Source organism: Ostrea edulis, chromosome 6 (assembly GCF_947568905.1).
Source record: "Ostrea edulis chromosome 6, xbOstEdul1.1, whole genome shotgun sequence".
NCBI classification, from domain to species: domain Eukaryota; kingdom Metazoa; phylum Mollusca; class Bivalvia; order Ostreida; family Ostreidae; genus Ostrea; species Ostrea edulis.
In genome coordinates, this window is record NC_079169.1 from 56,027,491 (window position 1) to 56,033,490 (window position 6,000).

Below are 6,000 nucleotides of genomic sequence, written 5' to 3' on the forward strand. Positions count from 1 at the left end.
ATATCTATTTTCATTGTTATTATGTATATTTGTAGAGTAATTAAGTTATATTAGTAGCTAATGTTTTTAAAATCATCTTTGTTAATTCGGTTATCGGAGAGGTACATTTCAATCAAAACAACAACAACAAATCGTTATTATCATTCATAGGGCTATGAATATCATAAGCTTTCATACAAAATACAATGCATTATATTTTTTCCCTTACGATGTTCAATTTGTTATTAAAATGAATATGCATTATACCCGCATATACACAAATTAATATGAAGAGAAGATTTAATGAAGAACTTATATAAAATACAAAATGATACATTTTATCTGCTACGCCATTCGAATAAATACTGATAGCTTTAACACTGCCTTTAAAACAACACAACGACGTCAAAATGACGTTAAAACGTAAATGCACACACACACACACACACACACACACACACACACACACATATATATATATATATTACGTTTCAAGGCTCTGACCTTGAGTTCCTTAATATAGCCATAACGAGGATTCCCAAAATTGCGATTATTGTTTGATATTCAATACTTGCTAATTATGTTAGAACATCATAAGAAATCACTACAATTATGAATTTATCTCTCTCTCTCTCTCTCTCTCTCTCTCTCTCTCTCATATTCTAGTCTCGACATTGCGGCTTTTATTCTCTTTTTAAAAAAAAGGGGGGGGGGGTGACAATAAGAAAAAGGTTTTGAAATTGAAGACTAGTATATCATTAATATATCATCTTGAGACCTCTAAACTATGTTAAAACATTATTCCAAATTAACATTCGCATAGATCTTTATGTTGCGATATTAGAATTTCTAGAATGCGGCTTTAATTTGTCTGACCTTGAAAAATATATTAGCTTGAAAAAGATAATACAGTATCTTTTTCCTTAGACTTCTCTCCCATTCACCTCTTGGATTGTTGATTTTAATGCGAGATCTGTGTCTTTTGATTGACTTTGTTGTTTAATCGTGTTCTTCTGGCAATCATATTATTTTTCGTTGTCAGCACTATTTACCATATCCGAAGCATCAATGGTACGGACTACCAAATATTGTTTTGAACTTAATCACCCCATATCATTATCTTCCCACCATTTTATTTCATAATCACATTGTTTTGGAAGTTTTCCCTCTAAATTTATCTGATTTTTGTAATTTCAAGAATTCTATTTTCATCCCGACCCGACCATGGTACAAACTCTCTACACCATCTGACGTCAGTAAACACGCTTTGGTGGCAGGGGACAGTTTCTTTGGTTTTGAAACATGTGGATAGGGGGTATACACCAAAGTCAGATTATGACAGACTAATGAAAAATCATATTTCCCTTTTATGTCAATACTTGTATTTCATATTAGTGTAGTTAATAAATTATGACCCTAAATTACATGTAATCTATAAATACTGGTGCTGGTGCACAAAACATGCTCTGAGCAGGTTCCCCTTTTTTGCTTTGATTTTCCCTCATTTGGGCTAATCCGCACCACCCCCACACCATCACAGTACCAAACATGGGGATTTAGACACTGTGCACAATCAAGAACCCTATCTGCCCTTCTCAAAAATCTACCTCTCATATGGGGCCATCCACCTTCCCTCACAGCTACAGACCTTTTGCTAGACCCTGCATGTTTTCACCGGAATTTCTTCAGCAACTGACCACGTGTCTTAGTTTCGTATTTGCACCCATCTATATGCTAGGAATCATGGTGACACCTACATGTTGTATATCAACATTTTTACTAAGCACTCAGCTACATTTGACATGCATCCTAAAATTATTGTATACATTTTTACACATGTAATATCACTTCAAATACAGGGTAATTCCATTTTTTGAAAAAGTTGACCGGGCCTATAGTGCGAAACTGTCCCCTGCTACCTTTACAACAAAACCACAAACCACCATTTTTATTACCCAGTACAACAATGTATTATTCTTGTTACCAATGTAGTTTATTGATACTTGTCGTTTTTCGTGGTGTGTGTTATTTGTTTATGTAATATATGTCTCTTGATAAAGACGCGGGTTATGAAAAAATCAAGTGTTTTAGAAAGCAGATGCTGTAGTCTTCTGACCCTCAAAAGATTATAAATGGAGACAGGGTCGTTTTTCATATTTTCTGACTTCACAATTTAGTGCTCTCATGTTAATTAAAATTTAAAAAAATAATTCGTGTACAAAAATCGATGTCGGATGACAAACTTACCGGAGGTTTACCCCCCCCCCCCCATGACAATCTGTGAGATTTTTTTCCCGACATTGTAAACTCCTGTGACCATAGTGCATGTAGAAAACTTCCTATGTTTTTCATTGGTTCCGTAGACTTTTGAAATTACCTGTATATGCATATTACATTGACATATGTTTTAGTGAGCAGAGTAGAAAGGTTATTCCAACCCATGTGATGTGGATTTGGTTGAGTTAAAGATAATGAAAATGATTTAGAATTAGTCGTGTGCCTGAGATATCTTGTCGTGTGCACGGAATTATAAATCTTCTCTAGCCACGTGTCCGATTCACTGAAGCAAATCGAACACTTAGCTAACGAAGACAGGGATACATGTAATAATGCGCACGAGATATTATGTCGTGCGTACTACATGATTTTGTCACCAACAACTCTACCACCGTAGATAGCAGACGGTGTTAATTAGTTGTAATTACAATTACAACACAGTATGATGGCTAATTATTGTACTTATATCGAGAATAGAAAAATAACAAGTAATGTGTATTATTCAATTTATTCAAATATATATATATATATATATATATATATATATATTTCTAATGTTTCTCAACATTAATAAAGGTTCAAAAAGGGGTTTCAGGTATATTTAAAAAGGATATGCTAGGTCAAAGGGTAATCAAATTTTATGCTTTATGTCATATGCCTTGAATGTATACATGTGATAATTTGCTATGCTAGGTAGAAGACAGTCAACTTATTTTGAATGGAGATAACAATCTTACATTCAACCAAAATATTGCAGTATTTAAAATTGTGCATGAATTTATTCTGTCTACAAAGAGAGTTGTGTAACCAATTTCATTTTATTGTCATTTCATTTTATTGGTTCAATATCCGATTTTCTTTCTTTTCATGTTTCCTTTTACCATTTTGTGTCTTTATACCTACAATTGGGTTAATTTAACGCTCAGTGACGTCTTTTGACGCCATTTAAGTGCTAACGAGATTAAATTGGTGGTGTTTTCTTAATAATTGGAATATAATGAAACAAATTATATTTTCAAAAAAATAGAATAAAAACTAAACAATTTTTCTACACAAAGTTTTTCTGTACGATGCTGGAAACTTGTCGAAAATTTGCATTTAAAATCGCACATCGTTACCTGAAAGTAAGAAAATTAAGCCGAAATGACAAATATTGTGTTATCTTCTGTTAGTAAAATCTTTTCTACAAAACACAATAGTTAAAAATGTATATCATATTCGAAAAGCTTGAAACATTTGCTACATTTTTTCTTACAGTCATATTTAGGTACGGGCAAGTGTCATAGGCCTATTTTTTCATGAAAGTAATGCATTTTAAAGTTAAAAACGAGAAAAATGCACTTTGACGTCATTTGACATTAGCGTGTGCGTATTGTGCAAATAGATTTTATGCCGATATATATAACTATATTTACGTGGAAAAAGTAAATAAATTTATACTGGTAAATCTGTGATTGGGTTTTTGAATTAAAACTACTGTTTTACAACCTAAATATATTTATTTTCCTATGAAAGCGTGTCCGCCTTCAGCCTAAGTATAAATGTGTGTGAACAATGGCTAATGCGCACGGGATTTGTGGGGTTTTTTCTCTCTATCTATCCTTTTAACGTACATGTATTAATAATCTTAAAAGAATAAAGTTTTGTTTACATTTGAGTGTCTCACATGCATGCAGTAAGAAGGATGTAGATGTATATTTCCATCAGATGAATAGGCAATCAATGTAGGTTTTGGAAAAGACTAAAATATACTTTTTTATATAAGTTAATCAGTACGAACGAGTTTTCAGTATGAGTTAGATGTAAGTATCTCTACTCATTTAAAAGTGTTAGCGTTTAGATAATGATTTTCCCTTTATTTGAAATAACAATCCGTTAGAATTTAAAGAAAAATAACTTCAGTACAAGTATGTCAGATGAGTTGTTTTGACTAAATATTCCCATTTCTTGTTGTCGTGACTCTAATATAAACGGCGCGTAATTTAAGTAGGGGTTAATGTACGAGTATCGCTCCATTCCTTAAAAGTAATGGACCGAGGCCCCGAAGGGGCCGAGGTCCATTGCTTTTAAGGAATGGAGTGATACGAGTACATTGACCCACTTAAAATCCACCTTAATAAAAACTAAACTTTGTGCATTTTAATCATGTCTTACGTTTTTCATTCTTTTGTTGCATGCATTTATATCTACTTGTATAAAGGTTGACCTACTTTCCGAACACTCCATTCCTGAAAAATAATGGAGTGTTCGAACAAAAGAATGACGTCATAGGTGGATTTTAATCATGGAGTATAGCGCTGAAAGCGATACAGACTCAGTTTTGTTGTCCGATGGCTCACTGTCAGACATTAGTGTAGATGGCTACAGTTATGAAGAATTTTCTATAATAAGGACAACGAATCAGAATATATAGAAACGCAGTCACCACTGTGTACATTCCAGACAGTCATTTGAGCGACATTACGGACGAGGATTTCTATTTCTAGTCGCGTCATCTCCATAGCGTAAATATTGTGAAGTTCCATGAAGATGTTGGTCCTTCTCATGAACTTGACTCCTTACATGAGGGGGCGGACAGGGGTGGCCGTCTCCCCTCCCTTCCCCTGAATAGTTATCAATTGCATATTTCCTTTTAGGTACTGAAGCGTATTACATGCCAGTTTACTACCCATACATACCAGAGCTGTATTTGTAAACTGTTTCTTTTATCTGTCAAAACACAATGGGTACGCATCGAATATGTATATCCGGTGCGATCAGTTTGATGCAGATTAGTGGTGAAAAAGTAAAAACGAAAGGAGTTATAAAAAAGAAGTATAAGAACCTCCCCACTAAACTTCTTTCTCCCCCTCCCTCCACCCCTCCCACTCCCCTCCCCCACCCCCTTTTATATCATGTATACTGTTACTTTCTGCTGATATTACCTCTAATCAGTTTTGGGGAAATAGCAAAGGATACAGATATGTAAGGAACAGAAAACAGATCGAGTACAGGACTGCCCCGACCCAACTGGACCCCGACAAACGGCACGCGTATATTTGATTGGAATTAGCCAATTACCCGATATCCAAATGTACAGAGACATATGTACAAATATATACAATTATTCCTCTGATATGTACTGGACAGATAACAATACATCGGTAAATTCCTTTAAATATTTGATGACAGTGGCAACAATTGTAATAACATTTCCGTTATTGAAAAAAAAAAAACCCACACACAAACGCACACACACGTGATTCTACAACGTAAAATATACATGTATGTAAATACAAAATATTTCAATTTTAAAAAAAATTATGTCGGAGATAAAGAACGATTGTGTACGGTGCCGATGAAGACTCTCTGATCTAGTACTAAATAGTGGTGCTTTTAAAAGTACATTTAAAAATATTGCTAATCAATTATCACTACATGTGAAATCATGCAAGAAACTACTCTATTGATTGAATAGTGTTCAACGTCCCTCTCGAGAATCTTTCACTCATATGGAAACTAATTATATATTATATATCACACTCAGTTATATACACAGGGACCTGCAGGATAACCGCATTACAACATGTAGGTATTTTATACGGGACAGGCACGTACATGTATGTACATGTAGCATAGTTTTTAAACAGGGGGAGGGGAAGCCGGAAAAAATTCCTACACCATTGTTTACATTTCTTGACGAGCAAATAAAATTTAATAAATGGATAAATGAATAAATAAATCAAAAACTTAAAAAAAGTTCTT